Genomic DNA, 22,425 nt, shown 5'->3' on the forward strand with positions numbered 1-22,425 from the left:
AAAACGTTCCAGGGAAAAGTGAGCTTTAGCTCCAAAAAGGCGAGATCTATCAAATGCCATATCCATCAGGGACGCTACGAAATCCCTGTAGAAGCCGGTTGACCCCATCCAGTTGTGGCGTCAAAGTGCGACACTTGTACCCACCTAAGTAGTGGGTCGCGTCCAAGCCAGAGAGAATTACAAATTTATCTGCATCAAGGCTGTAGGAGAGTAGGATCTGCTTACTATGGTTACCCTCACTTTTTGCTGGTGTTTAACGGTTTTTCGACTTTAGTCTGGCTGGGGCCCTGCTATTCAGGACCTCAGCCTAGCAGGACCCCAGCCTAGCTGCTTCCTCTCTAAATTGATTGCAGGTACTTTAGGTACACTCCAGATTGGTTACTGGGTTACCCTTGTGAGTCCCTAGTATATGGTAACTTCGGTACCAAGGGCATAGGCACCCCAGGGGCTGAAGCATGTATTATGCCACCCCTGGGAAGCCTTTCCAAATGGCACCACAGGTCTGCTACTGCAGCCTGGGTAAGGTGGTGCTTGCACCCCTTACTAAGATATAGGCTACCTATATCTACCTTCAATGACAGACAAATATAAACCTTTAAGTCTATCCTATGGCAGGCCTTAACAATCCTGAAGGCAGAGTACTTGGTTCTGTGTGAGAGGGTGCCCATGCATGAGCAGGACCCCTCTGCAGCTTTCGGAATCTATTCTCTGATGCTGTTCTGTGATACAGCCATACCATATACTCTTAAGTGCATTATAACCTCGCGGTAAATGCTAATTTTGGAATGGCTGCATCAAAACATGTCGGGTTTGGTGTCGAACACTTTGGAATCCTACCCCCCCCTCTGCCAGTCCTGGTGGCGTGGGTAGAATTCCACCCTTCTAGAGGGAGAAGACATGTACACACTTACCTGACCGGTAATAGTTTAAAAGAGCCCCAGCATCACAAAATGGATGCTGCAACCACAGACACAAGTCTGACCTCCTGCTGCTGGACGAAACTCTGGCAGGGGAGGCCTGGACAATAGGTTTCCTGTCACAGGGAGGTGTAACCACCTCCCCAGACAGGCTTAGTGTATTGGGGCTGGGTGGGTGCATTCAGTGAATGCTGTTCAGACAGTGCTGGGGGCACACTTGGTAGTAACCCTACTAGTGGATGCTTGCATCATCAAGCTCTCTGGTGTGCGATTATATGGAAGAAAGTCATGGTTGCGTGTGCGGAGAATGCTGCCCATCAACTGGTGGCCCCCAGCATAGTTTTTTTTCAAGTGCCCAAAAGGGTACCCATTAAATGGCAACTGAAGCTCTATAGGCGCTTGACAAGGCTGTAATGTCTGTCATAACATTAGTCTTCATCTCCATAGTAGAAAATGTAGGTCTGGTACTTCTATCTAACAGTGGAGTAGTGTGGCTCACTGGTTAGAGGCGGCAGGCCTGAGAGCAGAAGTCAGCCCGGGACCAGGGTTCAATTCCCGACGCGGCAGGGTCATGGACCCGAGGACCCTGTGCGGAAGTCGGACTTGGAAATTTCTTGCGACCCTAAGATGGCGGCGAGCGAGCCCGAAAGTACTGGCTGTGTGTTCTGCCCTCTGTCGATACCGCCCGAGATGGATGTGACTATTTCTGTACTTCAGTGTGTCTTCTCCACGGACTATCGGATTCATACCTCGCCTCTTTCAGAGAATGCTCAAAAACGCTTTGCTGACTTATCGTTGGTGGGCAGTGGACCTGGTTTGACTTTTGAACTTTGTCAGCGTTTATCCTGGTATCACCCCTTCTGTGGCGACCTTGAGCCGTTTCTGTCTTTGGATGTTCTTGTTGTGATGGTGGTTCGAATGGTCAGGGCTCGCATGAGGAATCGTAGCGGCCTGGTCGTACTTGATGGGGTCTGCGTAATGGATCGTCAGGGCCAGGGCTGACTTTGCAATGTTTTCTTTTGGCTTTGCCGGGTTGTGTCTGTGGGAGCGGGGGCCAGATGGGATTTTGATTGTCTGGGTATTGTGTAACTGCTATGTTCAAAACGGGATGTGCTGCCTCTGTGGTGCCGGGGGCCGGGCGGGACGGTCCTTTCTCTGTTTGTGGCTCCCCTATTGAAAATTTGTATTGATCTGCTATAACTTGCTTAACGCTGTGGTAGGGGATGTCTGCTTCTGGTGGGGGGATGGGAATCTGGGAGCCCGTATCGTTTTGTACCATATCTCCTCCTCCAGCTTTTCCCTTCCTTGGGGTGTAATTTAGTGGGCGACAGACACGCTGCTAGTGGGGTTAGGTCGTAGCCATCGGCAGGGGTGTAGGGTGGGGGGTTGTGTTTTTTTTCCTTTATTTTTTTCTATGACCTTTCTATTCCCTTTTCCTTTCTTCACAAGAAATGTGGCATACTCTCCTGGTCTTTTGTCCATCATATCTGGGTGTCGCATGTCCAATTCGTATATCCTGTATTCCTGGTGGGCGGGTGCTGTTGTGATGTACTTATGGTCCTTCGCATCTTATTGTTTTGCTTCAGCTTAAAGCTGGTATTGATCTTTTTTCGATGCCTATGATTGTGGTGTATTTCTTCAACTTATTTGCCTGTCCCCAGCTGGACTGTATTTCACCAAATGACACCTGATATGTATATTTTCTTTCTTGTGTTATAATCAATAAAAATATATATATAAAAAAAATAAAAAATAAAAAATAACCTTAGCTAGATAAGTACTCTTTTCACAAAGTTACTTAAAAACATGACTGCGATTTCTAGAGGGCATCGACAGAAAAAAAGGCTACAGGTCACAATATTTATTCATTTATTTTAAGATTAAGAACTCCTACTTGGACTTAAAACGTTTACCAGCCCCATATCTTTCAGGTGTCTTTGAAGTGGAGCCTCTGTTTTGGGGGTCAATTCTTTCTTTGCTGCCCACTACTCCATAACTCTCTATTAGCTGTTTCCTACTGGCACATTATTTTTTAGCCTCTTTGGCAGAGGCGAGGTTCTATCCTCTCTGGGCGGTATGGTTTTCCTATTCCAACCTTACTGGAAACAGACAAAGTCCCAACAGGTGCATTTTTGTGGCCACATGCTCTCACCCTCAGTCTCTGAACACACACAAAGGAGGATAAAGATCTTATTGAGTTGCGTTTAGTGAGTGCTAGTCAGGGGGGTGGAGTGCTTGCCAGGGCTAGTCTAATGCTATGGACAGACGCTAAGTCAGAAGAGAGAGGCTGAATAGGGTCAGTGTCTCACATACGCAGACAACTCTCACCTCCACAATAACTCGGCAAACAAGGACAAACTCTTTAAGAAACCCTACAGCTCCCTTTAGGTCAAAATATCAGACAAAGTTTGCTTCCTTGGTCTTTTTAGGTCTCACCTACAATAGTGCATGCATTGCATGGGCTCTCGCTTGCGAGAGATATTCTATACAACAAACATCAAAAAGTTTGCTTTCCTTTATCTTGTCTTGTCTTTTTAGGTCTCTCCTGTGACAGTGGATGTGCTCTCACTGCAAGAGATACTGTATACAACAAGGGGATTATTAGAGCTCCAATGTTGATCGTTGTTAGCTTCTTTGTCACTCTTATTTGCTGCCTTCTAATTGGCCATCAAGTGCTTCCTCTTCTTTCGGCTGGAAGATGGACTCAGTACTGATTGCTTTAGCTTGATTGCTGTCCTTCTGCTAATTGTGATGTGTTTGAGTTACTACTTTTATTTATTTTTTCTTCCCCGTCATTCTTGCTGAACTGCTTGCCATTTGTAGCTATGTTTTATAATGCCACCTTCATTTAAAAGAAACCCTTTCTCATTTGAAATGCATGTTTATTGTGACAATAGATGTGATCTCCCTTTATTGTGACAACAGACGTTATATGCTTCTGAATGTATTTTCAATAAACAACTTTATGCAATAGGATTTTTTTGCCAAACGTCATATTTTTATGGTCTGGCTTGACAGAGCAGCTGTCGCCAGACAAGGACGTGAGAGCCACCAGGAGTGGGACTTTGCTACGCCCATACGTTGTGAGCCAGGAGTACATATTCTGATTGGGCAGAAGCTGTGTATGTCCATAAAAAAGTGTTTGCCGTCTACATAGCTGTGATCATTTTGTTTATTTATCCAGCCTCCTGAGCTTGAACTTTCAGGGGCACACAAATGGCATTGAAATGCTATTAAAGCGTCTTAGTAACTAGAAACTGTATGCGTTTTTCCCTCTGGCAGAGGCACACATGGGAGGAGAGGATCCATTAACCTGTATGGATTTATAGGTCTGGCTTCACAGTGCAACTGTCACTTGACTTTTTAACTTTCACCAATATTATTCTAAAGCTCCTGATTTCCACACAAATACATAGACATTGCTATGCTATTTACTTGTAATGCTTTACATCACCATATAACATTCCTTTAAAACCAGACCTGTTGGCATTGCCAATGATTGTTTATTTTTTCTTTTAAACACAACGGGCGATTAACTGATTTACTCTGAATCACAGGGTGTTGTGCAGAGACCTAACAAACATTGGCAAAGCCAATAGTTATCGCCTTTGAGACCACTGACTCTGCCAGTGCCTTTTGTTCATGCTGTACAGTATGGGCATTGCTGACTATGGCAATGATTTGTAGCCATGGTGTATAACAGTGTGGTTGCTATCTTAAAAAGTACTAAGATGCATCCAACACCAATGCCCTTAAAAAAAAAAAAGCCCATTAGCCCTGGCTAAGTCATAACACGTCATTAAATACGTTTTAGCCACACTGCAAAGAATCAATGCTGCTGTACCACATGGCTAATAAACATTGCCAAAGCCGATAGGTCTCTTAGGTGAGACCTATTGACTTTGTCAGAGCTGTTTTTTCCTGTAGTGCACAAAACACACTAGGATAAGCATGAATGCGCTTTACTCGACTAGTCTCTATTCCTTCAGCTTTTGTCCTAGAGGCGCTTTATAAGTAACATTTTCAGCTTTTCAAAATAAGCACTTTACACCTTTGGAGGGAATCAAGTTAATGTAAGCATTTATAATGCGGATATGCAAAACGCGGACTACTATGAATTCATAGAACGGTCTACCAAATTTTATTTAAAAAAAATCATGTTTATCACTTCAATTGTTAGAGGTTTGGATAGAATTAACATTTGATAAACTTCATTTATCCTAGTTAATCAAACATTTGCTGGTGCAAATGGTGTTGTATTTATAAAGTAAACTCGAGCTGTTTGTATCACTAAAGGAATAGCAATATACTCATTTGTCATGAGGTAAGCTATACTAATAAAAACCAGGAAATACAAGTGATTGTTACAGTTCATTCTCACAACATTTAGTTGTAATTGGTTGTGTTATATGCAGCCTTTTGATTTTTCCATAGTGGAATGAGGTTCAAAGGGTAGAGGGGCACTGACCTACCCAGATACACAAGATTAGAGACTGCACAAATGTTCTTTGCATTTAGGAGAGGCTCGCCTGTGCCAGAGATAGGAAAGCAGGGTGTTGTGTCCCAACTGAGCAGCTCCTCCATGTGCCAGAAGGAGGCAGACACCTTATTGCCTTAAACTTGTAATGCCCCCACAAGGTTTTACACACAGTATAATAGATTCTTCCCTTTCAATAAACACAACATGCAAGTTGGAATAAAATGAATGTTAATTAGACAACAAAAAAAAGGAGCAGCTCAGCAGTCCGAAATGGGTACTATGGAGAAAGTGTGGCTCCGTTTCAGAAGGGGTGGTTATTTTCAACGAGACCCCCTGGAAAACCTGGATCTTTCACAGACTCCAAACCCTAGTGGTCTCTCTCACCAGGAACACAAATACTGACAAGTCCGAGACCTAGCAGATCTAGTCTCTAGCTTATTGTAACACTGAGCTGCCTGCACTTTGTCATCCTTTGTCCTGGTAGCTTCTATAGTGGAGTTCCATCACTACTACAAAAGAAACAACAGACGCACAATGGGTGAGCATAGTTGGGCCATAAAAAGACATTCTCTCACACCTCAAACTAGGGTATCTTACTGAGGATAGACTGCCAAGACTTTCTTGTTTGTAAATGGCATCTAACTGAACCTAACCGCAGAGCCCTGCTGATTCTATGCATCAGCACTCGACCAGGATTAACGGGAGGAACTGACCTGGCCACCGCAGTTGTTTACACTTTTAAACTTTCACCGTTTCTGGGTGGACAACACCACTGACCCATTTTTATTCAAGTTATGCTATTGGGCATACTGCTTTGATCCATTTTCTTGTAGTGCCTGGTATACATTTCCTGGTGGACTCAACCTGTGCCATGTAACCATCGTGATCCATGCCACTGCAAACCAGTAGAAGTGGGTGGGAAAAAGGCTCGAATGGGAAATATTCAACTTTGCTAGTGTATTAAGTGTTTCCATGTTGAACTATTTGACTATGCCATTGGGAGGGTATTTGATTTTGGAGGTGTTTGGTTGATTAGGCCAGCGGCTCCTTGGAAAAACAAATAAGATATTGAGTATTTGGATGAAATTACTCCATTTCTAAAGTTTCTCTCAAACCAGCTCTCAGGAGAACTGGCTCAGACACCACAATATCCTCTCACCAGAGACTTATGACCAACTCCTTGAACCACATAACTAATCACACTTGAACAACGCATGGTGACAGCCTTTCCCACCCAGAGAATCTACGATGACATCCTTTTCATACTTGTGAGCGAGAGACAGCATCCACTACACATTCACTCTGAAAGGTAGGCTCCTTGAACATAAAGAAACAAAGTACCATCCCCCTGGTTAATGACATTCTCCATTGTGGGATGTAGCCAATGAACTAATGGGCTTTTGTTAACCCTCCAGTCCACAATATTTTTCAAAGAAGGGCGTCTATGATGATCCATGTCAAGTTGTTGGCCTGACTTCCAATTAAAGTTGGCATGGCTGACATCCTGTGGGAGGAAAGCATAGTGCGGCCTCATCATTAACAGAGCCCTTGAATGATTAGCACTCTGTGTACAGAAAGTGAAGCTGGCACCTCATTATCCTGAGGTTTTATTTTAGTAGGCACAGACTATCGGCTAGGGAGGACGCTGTTATAGCTGCTGGATGTGAACAAACGCCTAAATAAGCCCCGTCAAACTGGAAGGTTATCATTGCAAAAAATATGGCAGCTCTCCTTGTCGGAAGACCGTTGTCAGACATTCAGATTTTCCTTTGGAACAGACTATAGTATTTGTTCTCCTTGGCTATATCGTGTTTCCAGGAATAACAGAGTCCAAATTTAAACCGAAAGACACAACTTGTAATCTACAAAGTGTCCTGAACTCAATCATGAAACATTCTGGAGGTAACTGACAGAATCAAAGGACAATAATTATTTCAGTAGAGCTTTCTTTACACTGAAGTTACATCCATTATGAAAATAGTGGTGAAGACCAAAGTCTTGCTGTGTATCTAGTAGCAATACTTTCACTTCTGTGCCATTTAAGGAACGGTAATGCGGTTATAAGCGCTGGTTTTTAACTGCGCCAGGCAATTTGATTTTTAGGTTAACAAGAGAATAAATGACCCAGGTTACCATCGGCAGGGCAGATTCCGTGAGCCTTTGCATTCAAAACGACAATTAAAATCTGTCCTCAAGCTAGGATGTTTTTTCCTGAAGACCATGGGCATTTCCATGTCTGACATTTTAGTCTATGCTAACTGACATACCAGTTAATTTGCTTAGTAGTATGCAGCTACAGCACAGTTCTTAGGCGTTCTCCATCCTCAAAGTGTGTTACAAGCTTTGAGGGGAAGTGTCCTCTGCCACATTCCAGAGCAATTACATTTTTGACCACATATCCTAGTGACCCATCCACTCATAATTTACAAGTGGACCCTGAGAAACTTAACACGTCAGTCTGGGGAACACCCATATCACCCGAGACAGAAAAACTACTACGTTAAATTGGAGTGAATTTTCTTTTGTTTAGTGCGTTCCACACTGAATCTCTTCTGGTCTCATTTTTCTTCTCTAACTGTCCAATTATGGACAGGTACCAGCTTCTGAATTCAAGCTTCCTTCTATTGTATTAATCTAAAACACAGTTTGCACTACATTCCTTCCAAATTCATTACGGAGTGACAATGAACCACCCTGTGTAGTGATCTTCAAACCCTACTAGAGCTTTTGTTAGATGATACTGCTAATTTACTTTAAAATGCACCATTTGCCCAAAACAATCTTCAGAGGAAGCCCATAAATGCTCCTGGATGGTATCCGGAGCAGTACAATAAAACAAATTTCCACTAAACAATCTAACCTTTGGCATCAGAGAAATGTTAAGTGACTGATTCAACGGGTTACATGTGTTTTCTTAAAAATATTTTCTTTGAGAATTACACACACATACAGTCACACCCCGCCCTACCTCTGAAGCAGAGAGACGCTCAACCTACTCAGCTGTTTTACTGGTATCGAAACCTGTGAACTTGCTACAGCGTGACCAACGTAGCTAGCCCTCAGCAAAAACTGAGCTGTCCTACTGTAACTGGACCTGCCACCTGCAGAATGCACAAAGATATCAGGATCACAGACATGAGTCTAGGGTCAACATTTCAAAGTCACAGAAATAGATTAGACAGAGAGGATTTATGTGAAGCAATTTATAGCGCTACTGAATTCAGTTTACCCCCAAAACATTCTTTTTACATAGATGGCAAGTGTACCATTGTTACACTTCTGGCCAGTGCTGGCTTTTTGGCCAATGGAACCCTGCGTGGTAGTACTTGTATAGTAAAGTTTACAATTATAAATATGACAGCTACAGACTTAAAAAGGCAGCATACAAAGCAGAACTGTAATCACACCAGGTATTAGCCATTCTGGGAGCCATAAATTGGTTATATCAAAAAGAGACATTATAAAAGCCACATTGTGAGGCGCTAAAATCTAATTTATTAAAGTGCAAAATAATAAGCTCTTGAAAACTGAAAATGCTAAAACATGTATGTTTATTCAACTACTTGGGCAGTGGTCAAAGGTGTTTAGGTGCTGGGAACAAATGGGGGCACATGTAAACATGAACTGAACCCGTGAGAGTAGATAAAGAAAATTAACATCAAAAACGTAACTCAGGCAAATGGAAACATGATGTGGCAAAGACGTTTCCCGGTAGATGGCACCACAGGTGACTTCAAGATCGAGAAGGCCAGTGCATAACACAGTTTGATGCAGAGGACAATCGATAATACCACTATCCATTAGTAGACCGCCTTTCCTTTTTACACACTGGCGAACCCACTAAAGAGTTGACCTTAGTCCAGTTAATATAGAAGCTAAGTGTCCAACCAGTGTAGCCTCATTTCGTCTTCAGATGGCAAGATGACGCTGCTACGTTAGTCTGTGTCAATGAGGAGGGTCTCTGGCAGATGGCGGACTGTCAGGGAGATCCTGTTAAGTGAGAGCCAGTGCTATAGCCTTCGGGAAGGCCGGGAACAAGAGCCTATACTCGAGTCCCCTGGCTTTCAATTTTTTCTTAGCTTCTTGAAAGGACCAGCGCTGCTGTTGTACCTTCAGGATGTAGTCTGGGAAAAGCTCCGGGGAGGATTCAAAAGCCAACTGACTGGACCTGCGAGCTGCCCCGAGGACCACATCCCTGTCGGCGTAGTTGAGTATGCTACAATAGATGGTCTGGGGTGTACGTCGACCGGTGGCTTGGCGATAATGCTCTATGACCCCGCTAAAGAAGGAAGCAGCCTGAAACCTTATCCTTGGGCACCCAGCTGTTCAACCAGTCCCTCTGGAATTTCGTTGGGGACGAGCTCTCTGCCCCCTCTGATATGCCCACCACATAGAGATTCTTCCTGCTGGATCTGCCCTTCACATCCTAGCACATGCCTCCAGTTGATCCACCTGGTGTTACAGGGGGGCCCAGAGGTCCCCATGCGATTTGAGGGCATCCTTAGCCTCTGACATTCTGCCTTTCACCTCGGTCACCCGGTGCGTGGTATTGGGTAAGTCTGTCGAATCAGTGCCAGGTCCACCTTCAGTTCCCCCATCTTGCTCTCCATAGGGACCTGGAGGTCTTGAATGGGGCGGAAGATAGGCGAGGTCTGGAGGTCTCCCTCCGGCATGGGTGACCCACCCTCCACTCCACTCCCGTTTCCACTGCATGGGCCTGCTGAAAGTGTACTTGTCTGTCTTCTACTGAGAAACCGCAGGGGTCGGCTTGATGTACAAGTTACTTAACTTCGGTAACGGTTGATCTGGTAGAGACGATTCTAGCCACAGATTCCGTAACGTAGAATTATCCCCAGGCCACTGCATCTCTGCGCGCCAGGGGGCCGCACCACGTGACCCCGCCCTGACGTCGTCCACGGACGTGACGTCATCGAGGTCACAATAGCCCCATTCCGGAGCCCTGACGTCAGTTTTCTTCGGAGAACTTTTCCGCTCCACAACACGGAGCCATCACAAACAAAACTGTGAGAATATGGGAACAGTGTGCAAAAAAGCAGATAAACAGAAGGGAAATAAATGAAAGAAGAGGAGCAGCACCATTTGGCAAGGTGCCAGGCACTGTGGTACTGAAAGCCATAGAAGGGAAAGAGCAGAGCACCGCTACTTGCAAAGCAAAGGCGATATCCTCCCTGGAGGCGGAGAAGACGTGAAAAATGTCAATCTATTAACAGTGAAGGACAACAAGTCCAGAACAGAAGAGCGGAGACAAATTACCCCAAGACAACACCATCAAGGAGTGTTGTAACCCCTGTAAAGAGCTAAGGGCCGAGACACAGCCAAGAGACTCCAACCCAGAGGACTGCAGAGGAGGCAGAAACCCCTGCCAACGAAAAAGGAAGAAGCTCATGAGCAGGCCCCACACTGGAATAACGAAGGTGTAGGGATGCAGGAGTATAAATGGACCCATCGTCCAATTACTAGAAAGAAAGGAGTGGAACAAATAAACAGAACAAAGCATCCTGCCAGGGAGGAAGTGAAAGAGGGCCCCACAGAATACAAAGCCACCAGGAGGGAGGCGAGTGCAGAAGGCCAATGGTCCTCGCAGAACGGGAAGGAAGGGCGGGCCGTGAAGGAATCTGCGGCTAGAATCGACTCTACCAGATACACCGTTACCGAAGGTAAGTAACTTTTACATCTGATAGAGACTACTAGCCACAGATTCCTCAACGTAGAATAGATACCTTAGCCATACCCAGAGGAGAGGAGGGTCTGCGAGAGAGCCCCACCAGTGTGGAAGAACACAGGGCCCCAACAGTGTCATCTGGACAGGAACGACGGCCCAGCCCCCATCTAGCAGAAGTAAGCAAGAACAAGGAGAAGGGAAGGCCGGGCTACCACAAGCCTACCCGAGGGGCAAGGGAATCCGTCAGAAACCCCAGAGGGACAGACTGCACCAAGAGAGTACCAAGGAAGAAAAGAACCACCCGCAAAATCCAAGGAGAAGAGGTGGAAACGGAGGCAGAGCCCGCTTCAGGAGAACTCACACAGCGAAGGGGACAGCTGAACGAGCATCAGCCCCCAGGCAGGGGACAAGGCAGGAACGGCCCCACGGCCAAGAAGCCCAAATCCCAAGCAGAGCAAGCCATAAGTACCCCAGCTAGGGTAAACCTCTTAGGGAAACCCGCAGCAGAGGTCAAGAACATAAAAGACCTGCGGGTGTCACCTCAGGCGGCTTACCAATCAGCCAAAACCTGGGGCCCAATACGGCTTCACTATCAGCCAAAAAACACACACCACAAAGCTAAAGGACTGTACCAGCAGCCAAAAGTAAAGAGGGGTCACTGAAGGACCCCAAAGGTAGTCTGAGCCACACACACAGCACACAGAAGGGCCAACATAAACACTAGGCCCAAAGAGAAAAGTGGGATAAATGTCTCCCATAAGACACCCGAGGACCGACAAACCGAAGCTTACGGAGGGGGAGGAGGACGGAGCCCCGCAAGAAGTCGCTGAATAGTGGAGTCCGCGTGGGTGTTAAATAAAAGAACCCCATCAAAAGGAAGGTCAACAAGACGCTCCCGAATATTCTCCGGAAAGACGCCATCCCGCAACCAAGCATGCGGCGGAGGGCCACAGAACTCGCCATAGCGCGGGCTAGAGAGTCAGAGACATCCAAGGCCGAACGGAGAATGAATGCAGCTAATTGCCGACCATCCAGCACATGGTGCCGCAGATCAGCGCGGACACCTTCGTGGGAGGTACGAGACAGAAGGGACTCCGAGGAATCCCATAGGCCGGAGGTAGCCCTGGCCAACACACAAAGTGTGTTGAGTGCATGCAGAGCAGCACTAGTGGATGCGAAAATGTTACCCCCAGGAGTCCAACCACCGGGCCTCCCGTGACGGAGGGAGCATCATTGAAGGCAAGGAAGGAAAAGCATACTGCAGGACAGGGCCCTGGGCAGATGGATGGGAAAGAAGACAGATTGGACTGTCCGGGGCAGGGCGGTGGAGGAGCGGTTGAGGCACCGAATCCCCCGTAGCAGGACGCCCCCAGAAGCGAGTTGTGGAGCGAAGCTTCGAATGGAAGAAGCGGCTCCCCTCCACCAGAGCCCTGGTGGAGAACCTCTAACAAGTGGTCTGTTGGATTGGAGCGACCGGGTTGCCCATCTGTAAAATGCAGGAGGCCGTGGAAATGGCCCGGACAAAGGCCACACTCTCCTCCGTAGGGCGTCGTGAGGATGAGAGCAACTCTTCTGTGCTGGAAGGCTGCAAACTAAGCCGCCCATCCCCGTGCCCTGCGGAGAAAGAAACGACCAGCCCATGAAGGATGGAAGGCCCATGGACGAGTGAGGGGCCTCCGGAGAAGGCGGAACAGCCTGTGAGGCAACCAACTGCGAGGTGCGGAAGAGCGAATCCGGGAGCTCTGGACACGGAGACGGCATAGAAACCACCCTAGAAGCTGCCGGTGAAAAGGTAACAACGCGGCGTCCAGTCTCCGGTGAAGAGGAGACAAGGAGACGACAAGCCTCCGGAGAGGAAGGAACCTCCGGAGAAGAGTCGACGATCCGACGTCGGGATGGCGCTGGGGAGTCCGAAATGGGCACCAGAGAAACATCGATCGGCGCCGAAGTGTCCACCAGGGCTGCCGAGTAGGCCTCCAACACCACGTGCCTCACAGGAGAAAGGGGTGGGGTCGGCGCCAAAGCACCGGCTCGACCTCAGACGAGGCAGCCACCCGTGCCGAGGACCGAGAGGGACCCGGGGAGGCGCCCCAGGTCCAGGCCTCCACCCGCGGCGCTGCCAGGGCTGGGGAAGAAAGCTGTCGGCGTCGGCTCGGCCTCCGGCAAGACAGCCGTCTGCCCAGAGGACTGAGGGAGACTCCGGGACAAGCCGCGAGTCCCGGCAACCTCCTGCGATGCTACAGGGAACCCCGCAGAGTTTTACAGCGAGGCAGGGGCGCCAAGGGTCTAAAAGGGGAACCACTTCAGGCCACACCTCGACTACACCACCCCTCGAAGACCTGAAGCCGAACTCGTCGGCTCCAGGGGCGAATCCGCGGAAGGCCCCGCGCAATGCGAGGGAACCACCCACGTCTCAGGAAGAGGAGGGGGGCCAAGAAAGCCTGCAGAGCCGTAGTGTAGGCCTTCAGTTGGGCCCTTGTCGCCCCAAGGCCAGGGAACGGCGGGTAGGGGGGCGACGGACGAGGGCACACGTCCTGAGAGGAACCCGTGCCCTCTGCATTATGAGGACAGGGCCTCGGTGACAAGCTGCAGGACTTACCAGCGGGCGAGCGACGCCCATGGGGTGAAAGACGATGCCGCAGCCCGAATCGGCGACTCCTGGACCCCTCCGAGGTAGGGGACGGATGCTATGAGGAGACCAATCTGGACAAATTGGCCGAAAGCAATTTCATTCAGTGCTCCCGCCGGGACTTCGGCTTGAGATGCTGACAAGCGTCGCAGTCTGTAGAATCATGATGTTCGCCCAGACACCACATACAAATAGAGTGGGGGTCCGTCGCAGACATCTGACGCGTACAAGTACACACCTTGAAACCCGAAGGCATTGCACACTGTTCCCAAAGTGAAAGCGCTAAAAGAGGCCTGAAAACAGGTCAAGGGAACACACTCCGGATCCACATTGCACGCGGAAAAGAAGGAAACTGACGTCAGCGTGCCGGGGTGGGGGTTATGTGACCTCGCGGACGTCAGGGTGGGGTCAGATGGTGTGGCCCCCCGGCGCGCAGAGATGCTGTGGCGAAAAGTTTCCAGATCCAGTCTCACGCCTCGGGATAATTCTACGTTAAGGAACCTGCGGCTAGTAGTCTATCAGATATTCGCAATACCTGCGGAACAAAGAAGAGACGTCTCCGTGCCTTCAAAGCCATGAGAGCAGAGCGTCCATCCAAGGGCAAGTATCCCACCGACTACCAATAGCAATCAGGCTCACTTTTAAGAGTCAAGCCGCAAGAGCCCCCAACAGCGTCCCCAGGACCCTGCACAGCAAAGTTATCCTCCGGTGTGGCTGCCCAGAGGGAAGGAGAAGAGCCACTGGCAGTCAATATACCCCGCCACATCGCAGGCTCTGAGTGGGATCCAATCCTGCGGTGCCGCTGGTTCCCCACCCGCGAGAAGCTGCTAATGCACAGTGTCCTAAAAGGCTGTTTGCCTGATGATTACAACCCAATGCAACCTCTCTTCCTTATTTGATTTGGTGTTTTGAAAAAATCTATACAAGCAGCCCCATGTGCATCATAGAGATATAGCTGGAAAGGGGACACAGAGTACAATTATACACATCAGTATTCTTGCAGTTGTCTCGGAGCTGGCTGCAAGCCAAAAGTTCTCCAAGGGGCCTGCAGGAGTGCTTCATCAATTCCCCACCAACTTCCCATAGACAGACCAGCGTACAGTTCGAGTTCGTCTCTAGGTACGTTACAATCCAATTACATAAGGTCAAATAAGAAACTCCCAATAACCATCCCACTCTCCCGACACTTAAACACCCAAACAAGCCCCCCCATACCCACCCACCCCTCCAAGCATGTCGCTAACCATTAAAATACTCAGGGAATCTACCAGATCTCCTGCACCACCCACCAGTATCTCTGCCTCAGAGGCCCCTATCCAGGGCAGTACGGGATACACCGAGGGAAGGTCCCTGTCAGGTCCCTATAGGTCACCCCATGGCTCTCTATCATCAAGTGTTTGCCACGCATTCAGCCTGAGCGCCCTCCACCTCAACAAGTAGAGTCTCATCCTCTTCAGCTGGGTGCTTAATCAGTTCTACAAGCGCCACCCACGCCCTAGCCATTTCCATTGTCTTGCTTCCTTATTTGATGCCAAGACAGACATCACAAATCGCTAATTCACACATTCACAGTCATTATCTTCAGAATTATATGCATGAGTTTCTAGAAGAATAATAAATGAGGGGTAATCAATGTAGGGCCAGATCATATTTTCAGGACAGGTAATTAAAGAAATATACAAAGAATGTAAGATACATTGATTTACATAGCATTTCAATCAATCAACGATTTATAAAGCACAGCAAATCACCCGTGGTTGCTTTCTGCTTCGTGGTCCTCAGTTTATTTTAACAGCCGGGTCTTGAGTTCTTTCCAGTCTCCCTGAATTCCGATGTGGTGGAGTCTGTTGATCAAGATGTGATAGGAGACAGTGTCAAAGGAGGCTGACAGGTCCAGAAGGAAGAGGGCTGCTGTTTGGCCACGTCCAGGTGGGCCCTGATTTAGTCAGTGGCTGCGATCAGGGTTCTTCCGGTGCTGTGGTTCGTTTGAAATCAAGACTGGAAGGGGTCCAGAAGGTTGTTGTGTTCCAGGTGTTCGGAGAGCTGCTGGTTGATTTCCCTCTCGAGAACCTTTGACGTAAAAGGGAGCAGGGAGATGTGCCAGTAGTAATTCTATTCTGCTGGATCGGAAGATGGTTTCTTCAGGAGAGGCCTCACTTCAGCAGCTTTCCAGGCCTCAGGGAAGGAGGCCGAGGTGATGGAGGTATTCAGGAACTTCTTGAGTTTGTCGCCAATTGTCTTGTTCTCAAGGTTAAAGAGCTGGTGGGGAGCGGAGTCCGTGGGTGCTCGGGCGTGTACAGAGTTCATGATCGAGTTTGTGAGAGGGTCCCAAAAGGTGAGCAGGTGTTCGGGGTTAGTTTTCGTGGGTGGGAGCAGGCTGATGCAGTCAGCGGTGGGGGGGGTTTGAGATCTTGTCATCGAAGAAGTCTGCCAGGGTGTCACACAGTTCATGGAGGAGGTGATGTCATCTCAGCGGTTGCGGAGTTGGATAACTCCTTCATGATGGCGAAGTGCTCCTTGCTGTGGTTTGTGCTGGCTTCTATGCAGTCTGCTAGGGTGTTGTTTTTTGTTTCTTGAAGGAGGCGGTGGTAATGGTTGAATGCCGTATTGAAGGTAATATGGTCTACTGTCTCTTTGCTGGTGAGCCACTTTCATCGAAGTTGCCGGCAGTGACATTTGGTGGATTTCAGCTCTGCGGTAAATCAGCTGGTTCTTCTGGTGAGTCCTTTGGATTTGGCTGGCTTGGAGGGGCAATCAATTGTGTCAGCATATTCTGTGATCCACTGGGAGAAGTTCTTCCCAGCCTGGGCTGTGTTGAATGTTGAATCTGGGAGGTGGGAGTTTTGAGAGTTGTCTCACTGATCTTTTTCCAGTTTCACAGTGTGGAGCCGGGGTGGGGGGGGGGGGCATAATGCCAGTGCTGGCAGTTCCTGAGATGGTGAAAATGGACGCTGCAACTGGACATAAAAATGGGTTCGAGCGTGTGTCCAGCGGTGTGGGTTGGGTCGGTGACACGTTGCTTGAGGGCCGTGTTGCTGAAGTTTTTAAGGAGCTCAATTGCGTTGGTGTTGAAAATGGGTTCGAGTGTGTGTCCAGCGGTGTGGGTGGGGTCAGTGACATGTTGCTTGAGGGCAGTGTTGCTGAAGTTTTCCAGGAGGACATTGTGTTGGTGTCGAAAATGGGTTTGAGCGTGTGTCCAGCGGTGTGGGTGGGGTCGGTGAGATGTTGTTTGAAGGCCGTGATGCTGCACTTTTCCAGGAGGTCAATTGTGCTGGTGTCGAAAATGGGTTTGAGCGTGTGTCCAGCAGTGTGGGTGGGATCGGTGACATGTTGCTTGAGGGCCGTGTTGCTGCAGTTTTCCAGGAGGTCAATTGTGTTAGTGTCGAAAATGGGTTTGAGCGTGTGTCCAGTGGTGTGGGTGGGGTCGGTGACATGTTGCTTGAGGGCCGTGTTGCTGCAGTTTTCCAGGAGGTCAATTGTGTTGGTGTCGAAAATGGGTTTGAATGTGTGTACAGCGGTGTGGGTGGGGTCGTGACATGTTGCTTGAGGCCCGTGTTGCTGAAGTTTTCCAGGAGGTCAATTGGGTTGGTGTCGCTGGGGTCATGGAGGTGGAAGTTAAGATCCCCTAGGAAGATGTAGTGTTCAGAGTCAATGGCAATCGGGCGATGAGGTGAGGGATGGAGTTGCGGGCGATGGGGTGAGGGATGGAGTTGAGGACGCTGGGGCATGGTCGTGGTCGTCTGTAGGTGAGGGTGCCTCTAATGGTGCTTTTTTTGTCTCTGTGAACTCGGAAGTTGAGATGCTCTATTATCTGGGTCGAGTCGGCTGGGGAGTTGTGCAGCGGATGGTGTCCTTGTAGGTGATAGCAAGTCTGAAAATTTGCCATGAATATGGCCATCCCCGACCTATGTCGCTCAATCCTCATTGAACCATACAATTTTGAATATTGCATAGTAAAATTAAAGTAAACATTGGCAAACGCCTTTATGTTCCATGTTACTTTAAGATGTAGATTGTTAATGAAAAAACTCCGTACTTCAGAAAGTAGGTCAATAGAATATTGTGTTAAGCTATCACAGACACATTAGCTTCAAAACAACTCCATTTGCTGAAAAGGGTAGCTAGCAATATCTTGAATTTACTGTACAGTTTTAGCACATGTTCATTTGTGTATTTAAAATGACAGCATTCAAATCATACTAACTATGCTGCTGAGTGGAAATGCATGTAGAAGCAGTACATAACAGATATTAAGTCTCCGTTGTATCCGTGACCTAAACAGAATACTGTACTAGAATACATTTCTATAAACTATAATTACTGAACTAGTACCACTAGTATATGTATGTGTGTGAGTATATAATATATATATATATATATATATATATATATATATTCATTCACTGAAAAAAACATAGGTTTCAGGCCTTATATAGTTAGGAATTAGCTTTTAAAAAACCTTTGAAATTCACTCAAAAAACTATAAGTTTTAGGGGTGTTATAGTTAGCTGGACATTTCACTCATACAAAACCATTGAAATTGCTCCTATATAGTTAGTTGTACTAACTATTTCGCGCACCCGCAATCCACTGCTGATGAAGTCACATATTACATCATTCATGACATGGTCAGTGACATCACTGATGGCATCTCAAATGACATCAATGATGACATCACTGATGACATCATCCAGTGAATGTGGTTTGCTTTGTTATTTAAATATGCATTATATATAGCAATTTGCATTGAAGTATGAGTGGATATATAAAAATAAATATTTGGATGGAGGACTTTAACAATGTATAATGTCTCACTAAATATAGTGGATAGTGACTAAACTGTGTGAATATCTGTATCACTTTGTCAGTTGTTGTGTAAACTGGTTCTCCAGTTGGTTACTAGCTATGTGAAAGTCTATATCAGTTATTGATTAGTTAATTGAGTATTTGTATGGGAGAGTGAATGTGTGTGTGGTTCGGTGGAGGGTGTGTGACTGCCCAAAGATGTGTGAATAGTTGATTCAGTAGATATATGAAGTTAAAACTACATGTTCTAACAGTTGTTTGGGTGAGTGAATATCTTTATGGGTGTGGTGATGAGCAAATATATTTCTCAATGGTACATGTCCAACAAACTAGAAAAATAAAAGGTAGTGTATGTGTCAGTTGTTGTATATAAATAAGTATACATAAGACTCAATGATTGTGTGAGTGACTGTATGGATAACTGTATACTTGTAATAATGATTTTATAATATACTAAATATGACTTACCATCTAAATGAATAGATGAAGTGGTGTTTGTATAAGTGTGTAGCTAACTAAGTATGTAAGTATGATCCATTGTTTGCATAAGTGAGTAGGATAACTTCATATGTGAATAGGTTGTGTGCTGGTGTGTAATGTCGATATAGGTGTATTAGTATTTTTGATAGTGTTCTATTTTTCATTGACAGCATGTATGAGTGCATCTACAGGTAAGTGATTAGCTGTGTGTATACATCTAGGAATCAATGAGTGGGTTTTTAAATACTTGTATTGCTGTGTCAATGGATTCAAATATGATACTCTCTATTTTACAAAGAGTGATGAAAGATTTTACTAGTGTATGAAAAGGTGTATGTGATTGTCACGTGGATGATGTCATTTGAGATGTCATCAGTGATGTCACTGACCATGTCATGAATGATGTAATGTGTGACATCATCAGCAGTGGATTGCGGGTGCGCGAAATATAGTTAGTACAACTAACTATATAGGAGCAATTTCAATGGTTTTGTATGAGTGAAATGTCCAGCTAACTATAACACCCCTAAAACATAGTTTTTTGAGTGAATTTCAAAGGTTTTTTAAAAGCTAATTCCTAACTATAAAAGGCCTGAAACCTATGGTTTTTCTGTGAATTTGCAAGGTTTTTAAAATGCTAATTCCTAACTATATAAGGCCTGAAACCTATGGTTTTTTCAGTGAATTTGCACGGATTTTTAAATGCTAATTCCTAACTATATAATGCCTAAAACCTATGTTTTTTTCAGTGAATTTGCAAAGTTTTTTAAATGCTAATTCCTAACTATATAAGGCCTGAAACCTATGGTTTTTTAATTGAATATGCAAGGTTTTTTAAATGCTAATTCCTAACTATATAAGGCCTGAAACCTATGGTTTTTTCATATAATTTCAACGTTTTTTTAAATGACAATTTTTAAATGTATTAATTTTGTTTTTTTTATACTGATTTACTACAGTTTTGCAGTCAGGTGTTCAGAGGACTCGCCCCCTTTTTACAACACTCTGCAGCGCAACCCCTGGCGCGTTTGCAGAGGAGGAACTAATTCCCCTTGCATACTGGGGGTCCCTGGGGGGCAACTAGCCCACCAGGAGCCTCCAATATAAGCCAGGGGACTGCATTGCAGAGAGGTGTAATGAGGCCACACCCTTGTTTACACCTCTCTGCAACGCAGCCCCCGGGCGTCTTTGCAGAGGGGGAACTAATTCCCCTTGCATACTGGGGGTCCCCGGGGGCCAACTAGCCCACCTGGAACCTGCAGTATGCGCCAAGGGACTGCATTGCCGAGAGGTGTAATGAGGCCACACTCTTTTTTTACACCTCTCTGCAGCGCAGACTGATTTGCAGAGTAGGAACTAATTCCCATTGCATACTGGGGGTCCCTGGGGGCCAACTAGCCCACCAGGAGCCTCCAGTGTGCGCCAAGGGGCTGCGTTGCTTTGCCCCGGGGGCGGCAGTCCCCGGGGAAGTGTGGGGGGGATTGTGGACCCCCCCACACTTCTTTATCACTATGCCCCCGCGATTTGGTCCCCCCGTGGGGTAATTTTTTAAAAATCAGACCAGGTTAAAAAAAAAAAAAAAATTGCTCCTTTTTTGTCATGTGGGACCACCTGGGCAGGCCTAGGGTAGTCAGGGTGCATCTACCCTGCCCCCTTTTTGTGTTCTTCATGTTTGTTTTTTTGCTTTCTTTTGCCTTTGTCTATCGAGCACAAGATGGATGCCAACACTTCCTGGTTAGAAGTGTTGACAGCTAATGAGCATGCAGCTTTCTCCAGAAGGCATGCTGATTGGCTGCCACGGTCTGTCAACACTAGCACAAGATGGATTCCAACACTTCCTGGTTAGAAGTGTTAACAGCCAATGAGCATGCAGCTTTCTCGGGAAGGCATGCTGATTGGCTGCCACTGTCTGTCAACACTCCAAACCAGGAAGTGTTGGCAGCCATCTTGTGCCTCGGTAGAACGAAGAAAGCAGTGAAACAAAGGTGCAAAACACGCAAAAGGAGCAGGGTAGAAGCACCCTACCCCCTAGGCCTGCTCAGGGGGTCCCACAAGGACCCCCCAGGCCCCAAATTTTTTTTTTTTTTAAATCGCGATATTCCGAACGATTGAAAATGACTTTTCTTGAGAAACATTTGGATTTGGATTATCATGTCCTATACTTTGGCATTTTTGAAAGACTGACTTTGAGGATGCTATCAATTACTCAAGTCTGCCCGAATTGTGTGGGTAAAATTGATACCTAGTCACTTTGAATAAGAATGTACGTAGGTCTCGTCTAACATTTGGAAGAAATATCTAGTTATATGACAACAGGATACCGACATAACTTGAAGGAAATAAGAACGCCCTGAAGAAGTTCTGTTGTACAGAACGAAACGCGTCGGCTGGTTGTGGTACATAAACTTAAGGGGAAAAAAAGCATTTGAATATACACCAAGATTCAGCGCTTCAATAAGGACTCTAAGTGATATGATTTGATTGGACTTGTTGTGCAAGTGGTGCTATGCCAAACTTTGGAATATTCTCCACTACTCTCTACTACTCACTCTCTACTACTCCACTACTCTCTGCTACCCACTCTCTGCTACCCACTCTCTGCTACCCACTCTCTGCTACCCACTCTCTGCTACCCACTCTCTGCTACCCACTCTCTGCTACCCACTCTCTGCTACCCACTCTCTGCTACCCACTCTCTGCTACCCACTCTCTGCTACCCACTCTCTACTACTCACTCTCTACTACTCACTCTACTGCTCTCTACTACTCACTCTACTGCTCTCTACTACTCACTCTACTACTTACTCTCTACTACTCACTCTCTACTACTCACTCTCTACTACTCACGCTACTACTCTGCTACGCACTCTCTGCTACTCACTCTACTGCTCTCTACTACTTACTCTCTACTGCTCACTCTCTACTAGTCTCTACCTCTCTCTACACGCACACATATACACATATATATGCATATGCATTTATATGTATATATACATACATACATATATATACATACATACATACATACATACATACATACACATATATATATATATATATATATATATATATATATATATATATATATATATATATATATATATATATATATATATATATATATATATATATATATATATATATATATATATTACCTACTGCCGGTCGCCAGTAGGTATATATAGTTAGGATTTTTTCTCTATGGGATTTTTGAAAATTCTATGTCTAATAACTTTGGCGTTTGTGGACGGAATTGGCTGAAATTTTCAGGAAAATGGCACATTTTGTTTCTGAGCAGCCCCTGAAAATTTGGGGGGGGGGGTTCGTCAAGGGGGGGCCGAGAAAAAAGGGGGGTCCCAAAACGTGTTTTTAACATTGAGTTTTCCATAGGGCGGTTGGCCTCACTTTTAGCCCGAACGGCTGAATGGAT

General features: G+C 46.3%; 1 protein-coding gene across 2 annotated transcripts in view; it reads right to left on the minus strand.

Moving 5' to 3' along the window:
- RYK (receptor like tyrosine kinase) overlaps nt 1-22,425 on the minus strand; it is a 985,672-nt gene that overhangs the window by 79,774 nt on the left and 883,473 nt on the right. The gene's annotated exons all lie outside the window — the stretch shown is intronic.

Source organism: Lissotriton helveticus, chromosome 11, assembly GCF_964261635.1.
Source record: "Lissotriton helveticus chromosome 11, aLisHel1.1, whole genome shotgun sequence".
Lineage (NCBI taxonomy): Eukaryota > Metazoa > Chordata > Amphibia > Caudata > Salamandridae > Lissotriton > Lissotriton helveticus.